Below are 12,394 nucleotides of genomic sequence, written 5' to 3'. Positions count from 1 at the left end.
TGTACATTGTTTTATTATTGTTGTGAGCCGCCCTGAGTCTGCGGAGAGGGGCAGCATAAAAATATATTATTATTATTATTATTATTATTATTATTATTATTATTATTATTATTGTTATTACACACTATACTAGAAAAGATACTGTTTTTCCTAGCATTGCTCCCTCTTTTTCTTTTTTATTTGTCTTTTTTCTCATTAAAAAAACCCTTCTTAATAAATAAAAATTTTCAAAATGATTCTGTGCCTGTAGATGCAAAGAAGCATTTGGCTCAATTTGGATAAAGCATTTTGCTTTATCCAATTCTATTCAAGATATTATCCTTTTTTTTTCAGGACAAGATATTACCTTTTTTCTTCAAAAGGAAAACCATATTAAAATAACTTGGTTCAAAGATACCTGGTGTGGAAATACACGTTAACCTATACTGAATTATTTCCAATGGATATTTGGTTTTTTTTTACAGATTATTATATCTTTCTTTCTCTATATAATGCTTTTGTATCCTCCTTTCTTTTTCTTTCCTTAATTTTTTTGGGGAAAAAGGATTAGCATAATTTACCCTTTTAAGACAGGCCTGGCGACTTGGTGGCAGCAAATTTAATGCTGGGGCATCACTCATGTCTAGAATTTCCTCAACAGACCTGTTTCCAAGACTTTTAAATGCTTTAGCTTTTATTTATGACTAATAGAATTCTGTCAGAAAGGATAAGCTTTCATGAATGTATAAATCCCAACTTAACTTAAAACACATGTATCTATGCCTTCATTTTTACTGGTTTTATTATAAAAATTGAATACCATGAAATACCGTATTAGCAGCACATAGTAACATACCATAAGTAACAGAACCAGAAAATTTCCAATTTTCATACACACGCACAGACACACACTCACACACAAATGAAAGAAAGACGTGTATATATACACACAAAGAGTGAGCTAGTAATGAAAAGTAAAGTTCTTTCTCCCTAATTACTTTTAACCATTTTTCAATTAAAGGTCAATTTGTTTCCCCTTATGTTCCAGCAGTTGGTTTTCTCTTATTTCATTTCATAGTATGCTTCATGCTATGATTAAATTGGATCAACTACTCTCATATCTTGGATTTCAACTAGCATAACAATAGTTTCTTTATGGAGCTCGTTCTTTCCAGTCTTAAAAAGGAAATTTCACAAATGAAAAGAGATATAATGCCAAATTTTTTTTAAAAAAAGAATATTTTTACCCCACCACCAAATTTTACGCCTTGCATAAAATTTATGGAGATTTCCAGCTGTATCCTGGGGATAGCTCAAGTTTTGCTTACGTATCTCTAGTTGTTGGTACAATCAGTACGGTTTTGATTGGTTCCAATTCTGCCAACTGCTGCTTGAGGAGAGAAAAATAACTCCCCTTTTCCTTGCCATTTAAATCTACTTTTCACTGTGGGTGCTTTTATCAATAAAGAGTGTGATTTTACCATGCATTAAGGGATTTTTGAGGGGGTGGGTTCTCTCTGAGGGCTGTGCACAGAACAGGAACCAGGACTGAAGAATTTTTAAAAAATTATTCTTAGAGGTTCAGCCAAGGTTTTGGAGAGCTTTTTAAAGAAGTATGCACACAATCCATCAGGTCCAATAGATAGAGATGGTTTTAGCTTGTATAATGCTTTTCTAACATTATCATTTGTAAAATTGATTTGTGTTAGATTGTTGAAGTTGATTGTGGTACGACTAAGAAATATTATGCATGAGCCATTGCTCATGCCCAATATTTACTGAAAAATATGTGGTTGTACATTTACTGGAGAATATGTGGTGATGTGTTTTTGTTCCCGTAAGAGACCTACATCTGGGTGTGGTATACCACTATGCTTTTAGTTGCACACAATTTACTTACCTGGTGCTTTTTCACCGGGCTCTTTTAAACTGGCATGAAAACCACAAATCACCAGAAAAGCTGCAACAGTTGAAAAAAGGTGGTGCTGAATAAGATCAGAATAACGAAGTTGGAAGGGACCTTGAAGATCTTCCTAGTCCAAACATAGAAACATAGAAGTCTGACGGCAGAAAAAGACCGCATGGTCCATCTAGTCTGCCCTTATACTATTTTCTGTATTTTATCTTAGGATGGATATATGTTTATCCCAGGCACGTTTAAATTCAGTTACTGTGGATTTATCTACCATGTCTGCTGGAAGTTTGTTCCAAGGATCTACTACTCTTTCAGTAAAATAATATTTTCTCATGTTGCTTTTGATCTTTCCCCCAACTAACCTCAGATTGTGTCCCCTTGTTCTTGTGTTCACTTTCCTATTAAAAACACTTCCCTCCTGGACCTTATTTGACCCTTTAACATATTTAAATGTTTCGATCATGTCCCCCCTTTTCCTTCTGTCCTCCAGACTATACAGATTGAGTTCATTAAGTCTTTCCTGATACGTTTTATGCTTAAGACCTTCCACCATTCTTGTAGCCCGTCTTTGGACCCGTTCAATTTTGTCAATATCTTTTTGTAGGTGAGGTCTCCAGAACTGAACACAGTATTCCAAATGTGGTCTCACCAGCGCTCTATATAGCGGGATCATAATCTCCCTCTTCCTGCTTGTTATACCTCTAGCTATGCAGCCAAGCATCCTACTTGCTTTCCCTACCGCCTGTCTGCACTGTTCACCCATTTTGAGACTGTCAGAAATGACTACCCCTAAATCCTTTTCTTCTGAAGTTTTTGCTAACACAGAACTGCCAATACAATACTCAGATTGAGGATTTCTTTTCCCCAAGTGCATTATTTTAAATTTGGAAACATTAAATTGCAGTTTCCATTGCTTTGACCATTTATCTAGTAAAGCTAAATCATTTACCATATTACAGACGCCTCCAGGAATATCAACCCTATTGCACACTTTAGAGTCATCTGCAAAAAGGCAAACCTTCCCCTATGTCACTCACAAACATATTAAAAAGAATAGGACCCAGAACAGACCCTTGTGGCACACCGCTTGTAACCTGTCTCTGCTCAGAATACTCGCCATTAACAATAACTCTCTGATGTCTACGCTTCAGGCAGCTGCAAATCCATTGAACTATCCTCATTGAACTAAACTCATAGGATTACTGTGCTTGATTGACCAGCAAACTTGCCTGACCTGAACCCCCTATGGAATCTATGGGGTACTGCCAAGAGAAAGAGGAGAGACCTAAGACCAAACAATGCAGAAGAGCTGAAGGCTCTGAAGCATCCTGGTCTTCCATAACACTTCAGCAGAGCCATAATCTGATAGCTTCCATGCCATGCTGCATTGAGGCAGTAATTGCTGCAAAAGGAACCCAAACTAAGTACTAGTTCATGCATGCTTATACTTTTCAGAGGTCTGATATTGTTTTATGTACAATCCTTGTTTTATTGTTTGCATGTAATATTCTAATTTTCTGAGATTGTGGATTGGGGTTTTCATGAGCCCCCTATTCATCACAATTATGACAAATTATGGCTTGTACTATCTTGCCTTGCATATAATGAGTCTCTCATATATTATATTTCACCTTTCAAATTGCATTACTGAAATAAATGGATTTTTGCACAATATGTTAATTTTTCCAGTTTCCACTGTAGTCGGAAGATAAAATCTAACTTTAGGTTGTGAACCCAAAATATATCATTGGGATTAAGTCAATTAATTTAATCACTAATATCATTCTAGAAGAAATTGATTGATTGTATATGTACCACATCCGTAGCCATATTGTTTATATTTCAGTTGCCATGTAAGCATAGAAATGTTAATAAATAGATCATGGTTAACCACAAATAAAAGTGTAATGTGAACTGAACTTCAATGTTTTGGGATTACCACTCATAAAAACAAACTGTGAAGGATACCAAGTTTTGATGTTTTGGGCTAAATGTCTTTTGTGCTACTACCCTTTGTCTAAATTTTAACAAATCTGTTTTAATTAATAATAAGTCCTAAAGAGTTAGTGGAAAAATAGGATTGCATAATTTAGATTTAAAATTTTTAAAAAATATTCCCTTTCTGAATTAATTTGGCTTCAGTAAAATTTGGAGTCCCAGAGAAAAGCTTTTTTATATTAAGAATGTAAAAATATCTGATTAATCAATCTTCTGCATTAGTGTTATTTAGTTTATATTCTATTACTAGGGCAGTGATCAGTTCCAGATTCTTTAGGTAATTTTAACCTTCCTTATAAGATTTATTAACCTCCCACTCAGTAAGATTGTAAATGGGGGTGGGGGAGTAATGGCTTGACTATGATGCTTTTGTCCTTCAATCCCAACTTGCAAGAATTGAAGATAAAAAATTAAAATGAAGTACAGTAACAACTTGTTTTTAAATGGATCATATGGGTGTTCCATTATTTGGTATTCTGTTCCAAATACTGCAGCTGGTGATAATACGGTATGCATAAGAAGGGGTTTATCTATCCAGATCTGAGCCATTTAGTTCAATTAAATTACCGTCTATGACTTTATAGTAAATCTGTCAACATTAAGATGAGTAAACTCTGGCTTCCCTAGCCAGCATGCTTTAGAGCAAGGGTCTCCAAACCTGGCCACTTTAAGACTTGTGGGCTTCAACTCCCAGAGATCAACTGCCAGCAAAGCTGGCTGAGGAATTCTGGGAGTTGAAGTCCACATGTCTTAAAGTGGTCAAAGTTGGAGAGCCTTGCTTTAGAGCAGGAGTGTGAAACTGGTGGCCCATGGGCCGTATACATCATGTGCAGGCCATTCCCACTCCAGCTCCGCAAAGGGGAAAAAAACATTGTGAAACATCACGTGATGGCAATATGATGCCATGAATTTGACCCCTGTGTTTTAGAGTGATTTCTTTAAGATATCTCTTTAAAAACAGATTGGACAACCTTTTGTCTGAAATGATATGGGGTTTCTTGCTTAAGCAGGAGTTTGGACTAGAAAGATCTCCCAGGTCCCTTCCAACTCTATTATTCTGAACATATTAATGACGAAGGTCAGACTATAGAGTTTCTCCCATAGCAACTACAATGTACTCATGTACACATGTATCAAAGAACCTAGCAAAGAAAAAACTGAGTACTCCAAGCCAGGAATACAGACAAGGGAGGGACTTGGAGACTAGCTCCACCATATGAGAAGGGGCATATATGGAAACATAAGAGTACTAGCACATATGTATTATTCATAGCATGCGTAGGAATTGTAGTTAAGAATCCACATTCTAGCTCAATATTATAATGCAGTAAGTCTTTGATTTATTGGTTGGAACTCACAATAGGTCTATTATGGATTTTAACAATAGGAATTTTGTTTGTTTGTTTGTTTGTTTATTTATTTATTTATTTATTTATTTATTTATTTATTTATTTATTTGATTTGATTTGATTTGATTTGATTTGATTTGATTTGATTTGATTTGATTTGATTTGATTTGTATGCCGCCCCTCTCCAGAGACTCGGGGCGTCTAACAGCAATAATAAAACAGCATATAATAATAATCCAATACTAAAAACAGTTAAAAATCCATTATTATGAAAACCAAACATACATACAGACATACCATGTATAAAATTGTAAAGGCCTAGGGGGAAAGAGTATCTCAACATTTGCGGCAGAGGTGGGTTTTAAGCAGCTTACGAAAGGCAAGGAGGGTGGGGCAATTCTAATCTCTGGGGGGAGTTGGTTCCAGAGGGCCGGGGCCGCCACAGAGAAGGCTCTTCCCCTGGGTCCCGCCAAGCGACATTGTTTAGTTGACGGGACCCAGAGAAGACCCACTCTGTGGGACCTAACTGGTCGCTGGGATTCGTGCAGCAGAAGGCGGTCCCTGAGATAATCTGGTCCGGTGCCATGAAGGGCTTTATAGGTCATAACTAACATAACCTATTCTGCCAAATGTGTTGTGCCCATTACACTCACTCCATCAACTCCCTGATCTCGCCATCTTCTAATAGACTTACTAGGAGTGATAAATGGATGAAGTAACTTGAAGAAGACAGCCGGTCCAGGCTGTTCTTGAGATAGCCGTGGTTGGCCTACATTAAGTGTAAAAACCCAACCACCTCTGTTCCAAGAAGCACTTTTTTTTTCAAAAACTGCTTCTCTGTATATAGATCTTTTTATCAGATTAAAAACTTGTAGGAAAGAGGAAACCACACATTGGGGTCAACATTTAGGGCCAAAATAAGCATACTACCACCAGACACATTTTGTCAAGACATCCTGCATAAATAACACGCTCGGATTCTTGAATGTTGAAAAGACGGTTGAACTGACCTATCTATCATCTCATCTCATCTGATATCATTTATTTTATACATTAACAATGCCATCTTAATTGCAAGACTCTGGTGGGTGGAAAAAAGGGAAAGGGAACCTGTTCTGTCGGTGTCTCTGGTAGAATCCTCCCAAAAATTCACAGGTACAAATTTCAGACGCACACACGTTTGAAAATTCAAAACAATGTTCTTTATAATGAAAATTCACTTAAACTAAGCCCTCTTTTTGTATAGGAAATAGCACTGGTCTCCAAACAAACTGGTAATTTATACAAGTCCCTTATCTGTTCTGTGATACTTAGCTAGAAACATAGAAACATAGAAACATAGAAACATAGAAGTCTGACGGCAGAAAAAGACCTCCTGGTCCATCTAGTCTGCCCTTATACTATTTTCTGTATTTTATCTTAGGATGGATATATGTTTATCCCAGGCATGTTTAAATTCAGTTACTGTGGATTTATCTACCACGTCTGCTGGAAGTTTGTTCCAAGGATCTACTACTCTTTCAGCAAAATAATATTTTCTCATGTTGCTTTTGATCTTTCCCCCAACTAACTTCAGATTGTGTCCCCTTGTTCTTGTGTTCACTTTCCTATTAAAAACACTTCCCTCCTGGACCTTATTTAACCCTTTAATATATTTAAATGTTTTGATCATGTCCCCCCTTTTCCTTCTGTCCTCCAGACTATACAGATTGAGTTCATTAAGTGTTTCCTGATACGTTTTATGCTTAAGACCTTCCACCATTCTTGTAGCCTGTCTTTGGACCCGTTCAATTTTGTCAATATCTTTTTGTAGGTGAGGTCTCCAGAACTGAACACAGTATTCCAAATGTGGTCTCACCAGCATTCTATATAGCGGGATCATAATCTCCCTCTTCCTGCTTGTTATACCTCTAGCTATGCAGCCAAGAATCCTACTTGCTTTCCCTACCGCCTGACTCCACTGTCAGAAATCACTACCCCTAAATCCTTTTCTTCTGAAGTATTTGCTAACACAGAACTGCCAATACAATACTCAGATTGAGGATTCCTTTTCCCCAGGTGCATTATTTTACATTTGGAAACATTAAACTGCAGTTTCCATTTCTTTGACCATTTATCTAGTAAAGCTAAATCATTTACCATATTACAGACGCCTCCAGGAATATCAACCCTATTGCACACTTTAGAGTCATCGGCAAATAGGCAAACCTTCCCTACCAAACCTTCCCCTATGTCACTCACAAACATAGTAAAAAGAATAGGACCCAGGAATAGGAATAGCTTGCAGCTGTGAGGCAATTCACAGTCCTTCTTTCACAAAGTTGTACATGACAATAAATTTCACTAAAATTTGGGGTGAGATTTGTTAAAATCCCAGAAAATGCATATTTATTTCAATATGTGCTGAAGAAAAGGAAAGTGGGACAGTCATTGCATTTTCACATAAAATTTTCAACCTAGAACCTGTGAAGGGATGAATATTTTTCAACAGTTGCAAGCAGTACAGAAAACACTGATTCTCCGTGTGTCTTATTTAAGGACAGTATTTTAAGGACTTTTCCAGAAATGGTCAGTAGCAGAATTTGAGCACCAGTGCTTAAAAACTGAGCATATCTTCTGTTTTTGAATGCTATCATTTTACTACAAAGGCTGTATGAGGAAAATAAATCTACTCAAAATCATAAACTAGATTTTTTTAAATAATCATTTTCCTAATCAAAATATCAATTCACCACAAATTTACGACATCTGTGTGTAGTTGTCAGAGAATTCAGGGACTTTTCTCCCTTTTCATCCCTTTTGTATACACTTGGCACTACCAAAGGGCAAATAAGTTTTTTACACATGATCTTTCAGAGCCTTAGGCTAAGCAAGCCACATTTGAGGATGCTTCCAACCGGATAACTCCTAGTAACTAGTAATGAAATTATAGGGTCCTCTTTTCCATCTTTTCAGTTCCTGCAAGTTGTTCTGTCGAGCTCTCTGGTAGAATCCTCCCGAAAATTCACAGATACAAATTTCAGACACACAAACATTTGAAAATTCAAAACAATGTTCTTTATACCAAAAATTCAAATAAACTAAGCACTCTTTTTGTATAGCAAAGAGCACTCGTCTCCAAACAAACTGGTAATTTGTACAAGTCCCTTATCAGGTCTGTGATACTTAGCTTGCAGCTGTGAGGCAATTCACAGTCCTTCTTCTTTCACAAAGTGAAACACACTTTGCTCTGGTTTAGTTTCAAAGCGGGGAAAAAATCAGCACACAAAGGTCAAAGTCAGCAAGCCAGGCACGAAACACAAGGATCAGATAATCCTTCACAATGGCCAAACCCACAGGCTGCTATTTATAGCAGCCTAACTAATTACCACAGCCCCACCCAACCACAGGTGGCCTCATTTTCTTTGATAATAATCTCTCAGTTGTTGCTGCCTATGCATCGTTCTCCGCATGCGTGGCTGTATCATTAACTCTTGTTCCAAATCCAAGGAGGAGCTAGATAATTGATCTCCTTCTGAGCTGTCTGCCACACTCTCCTCCTCCCTGTCACTCATGTCTTCTTGGTCAGAAGAGCCTTCATCAGCAGATTCCATCGGGGGCAAAACAGGTCTGTGGCATGTGGATGTCTCCCCCACATCCGCAGTCCTTGGGGCAGGAGCTGGGCCAGAGCCAACCACAATACAAGTTAGGTCAGAACACTAAAAGGGATTCCCTAGGGTGTTTGATGACAAATGGAAATTGCTTATTATTCTCATTTTTCTAATGCCTTAAACACTCTTTTCACAGTATGGCTTTCTCCCACCAGTCTTCATGCTGGGTTTTCTATATTTTAGAAATATTTCCACCAAAACTAATATAGGAACTCCTCCTAAGGATGCTAAAATCTTGTAATAGAAAATCTTTGTCACAGGAAAAAAAAATCTCCACAAAAAGGACAACTCAAAGTGCAATCAAGAAGTTTTAATATTTAAAAGATACACACATATACACACACACACAAACCATTGTTTGACGATTTCCACAAAGCACCATAAATTCCATAGGATTTCCCGTTTATGTCATCCCCAGCATATTTCCCAGCAAATTCAAAATATTTTTCAAATTTTGCATCAAAAAGGTCTCTTTAGCACCAAGAATGATAAAAGGTTTTATATAGCACCAAAAAGTAGGCCTGTAGCCTCATAATAACTATACACAAACTTTGTCTTTGTAACATTAGACGCTGCTTCCCAATAGCAGCACTTGAGGGAATTCTGCTGAGAGAGGAATGGAGGGAGGCAAAGGCTCCGAGAGTTCAGTTTCCACATCTGGAAGCAATTCGGTACTAGATATTCTGGTTGTTCCCTCTGGAGACACAGGGACGCCATATGTTGCATATAACCAACAGCTGGTTTTTAAACTATTACTTTGCAAAGAGAAGGAATTCAGATTGTTATGCAATCAGCTACAGTTTTCCCTGTATTACAAAAACAGGCATCCTGATACTTCCCATAGCCTGCTTTACAAGGTTATCCCCTGGGTCAAAAAAAAATAAAAAATGCATGTTCTGTCTTTTTCCTTTTTTAAAAATAAACTGAGAAGCCTCTTGGTTTGCAATTAGTTACCTGTGAGCGGAATAGGCAGCATATATATGCATATAGAAGGGTCTGTGTATCTTTCCCATCCATGCACAAAAAATACAGTGTGTTGTAATAGAAATGATTTTGCATCTAAGTCACATTTTAGGAAGTGCTCAGTGCTTCACTTAAAGCAAACTCCCCCAAACTGGCATCTCCAGATGTGTTGGACTGCAACAGATGCATTGGAGGCTGTAATCCTGTCTTATCTGCAAGGTACCAGTTTAGTAGAAAATGATCAATAGTATCCTGACCACAACTTTCCAAGGTAGGTCCGCATTATAATTCCCATTTAATAGATAGGCAGTAATAAAGGGAAGGGGTTGTCATCTAACTTAATGGCAGAATGAAAATTGGGATGGATAGGAAAAGAAATGCCCCTTTATGTCCTCTTGAACAATTGTGATTTGTCCTACTGTGAGATAGAGAGAAAAAAAATCTGGATAGACACTTCTGGTTGAAAGGTTAAGTTTTAGACCGCCCTCTGAATGACTGCATGGACGATTCTTACAAAGCAGAGAAAGAATGAAAAACTAAGGAAGGAGGAGAATAAAAGAGGAGAATAAAATGTTCTTTCCTGGAAGAGGGTAGGCTGGATTTTGAATGAGTATGCACTCTGCCATATTTTATTGCAGGTCTCACATGTGAGAATTCAAAGGTAAAAGTTCCCACTAGAAACGTTCTTTCCTTCATGTTTTTCCATCCTCACAGTAGCCTATTTATTCTGTAGCTTTAGCAAGAGCCTGTCTCCAGATGTAGAAATGGTATTTGCTGCCCTCAGTGAGAGTTGAAGCTGATATGTACAGTGATACCTCGTCTTACAAACGCCTCGTCATACAAACTTTTCGAGATACAAACCCGGGGTTTAAGATTTTTTTGCCACTTCTTACAAACTATTTTCACCTTACAAACCCACCGCCGCCGCTGGGATGCCCCGCCTCCAGACTTCTATTGCCAGCGAAGCACCCGTTTTTGTGCTGCTGGGATTCCCCTGAGGCTCCCCTCCATGGGAAACCCCACCTCTGGACTTCCGTGTTTTTGTGATGCTGCAGGGGAATCCCAGCAGTGCAAAAATGGGTGCTTCACTGGTAATGGAAGTCCGGAGGTGGGGTTTCCCAGTGAAGGGAGCCTCAGTGAAATTGCAGCATTGCAAAAACACAGAGGTCCGGAGGTGGGGTTTTGAGGACTTCGGTGTTTTTTGTGCTGCTGGGATTTCCCTGATGCTCCCTTCGCTGGGAAACCCCACCTCCGGACTTCGGTTGCCAGCGAAGCGCTCATTTTTGTGATGCTGGGATTTCCCTGCTGGGATTCCCCTGCAGCATCGCAAAAAAAAAAGAAGTCCAGAGGTCGGGTTTCCCATGGAGGGGAGCCTCAGGGAAATCCCAGCAGTGCAAAAATGGGCGTTCGGCTGGCAAAAGGGGTGAATTTTGGGCTTGCACGCATTAATCAATTTTCCATTGATTCCTATGGGAAACATTGTTTCGTCTTACAAACTTTTCACCTTAAGAACCTCCTCCCAGAACCAATTAAGTTTGTAAGACGAGGTATCACTGTACTTGTATCTTTTGCTTATAATTCCTTGGGACCTTTTGCCCGTACAATTGATAGTTTACCCATCTAACCAGTAGTGGTTGCATAGCCACTACTTAGATTTGAAGGGGAAAGATATAGCAGAGCACGGGGAGCATCATATACAGTAAAGGGCTACCAAATTTTTTACTACCACACTGTGGGCGTGGCTTATGCAGGACACCCTGCATTTTCTTTCAACAACTTTCAGTACAAATTGGGTGCTCTGTAGTGGAGCTCCATTTTTGCTACCTCACTGCGTTATCCCCCCATCCAGGAAGTAGCCCACCCCTGATCATATAGTACAGTGATGGCGAACCTATGGCATGGGTGCCACAGGTCACACACAGAGCCATAGCTTCTGGCATGCAAGCCGTTGTCCTAGCTCAGCTCTAACATGCATGTGTGTGCTGACAGCTGATTTTTGGCTCACACAGAGGCTCTGGGAGGGTGTTTTTGGCTTTCAGAGAGTGTTTTTACCCTCCCCCAGCTCCAGGAAAGCCTTTGGAGCCTGGGGAGGGTGAAACACGAGCCTACTGTGCCCACTAGAAGTTGGGAAACAGGTCGTTTCTGGCCTCCAGCAGGCCTCTGAGGAAACTATGGGTATGGGCACTCGCACAGGCTCGATAGTAGGTATGTTCTCTCTTTCAGCAATATTTTAAAACAGCTAGATCTTTTCCTAGAAATGCAGTTGCAGCATGATCTCTGGAATAGATCTCTTAGCTTTAACAAGTTACTTCCAAATGCTATGTAGACATTTTTCAAATAATTTATCCCTTATGCAGTGGTTCTCAATCTTTCTAATACCACGGCCCCTTAATACAGTTCCTCATGTTACAGTGACCCCAAGCCATACATCTACCATCAATTCTCCCAACAGAGCTTTAAGTTGATTGGCAAGAAGGTCAGAGGGACACCCTCACTGTAAACACCTGATTGGTCAGAGTGTAAAAATATGTTCCAAGTCA

At 38.8% G+C, this 12,394-nt stretch overlaps 1 protein-coding gene across 1 annotated transcript in view; it reads left to right on the top strand.

Annotated features, from left to right (window-relative positions):
• The window catches only part of KCTD17 (potassium channel tetramerization domain containing 17), a 227,519-nt gene that overhangs the window by 166,426 nt on the left and 48,699 nt on the right, over positions 1 to 12,394 (top strand). The window lies entirely within an intron of this gene.

This window comes from Erythrolamprus reginae, chromosome 6 (genome assembly GCF_031021105.1).
Source record: "Erythrolamprus reginae isolate rEryReg1 chromosome 6, rEryReg1.hap1, whole genome shotgun sequence".
NCBI lineage: Eukaryota > Metazoa > Chordata > Lepidosauria > Squamata > Dipsadidae > Erythrolamprus > Erythrolamprus reginae.
The sequence above is the reverse complement of the archived record's forward strand: the minus strand, read 5'-3'. Positions and strand labels throughout refer to the sequence as shown.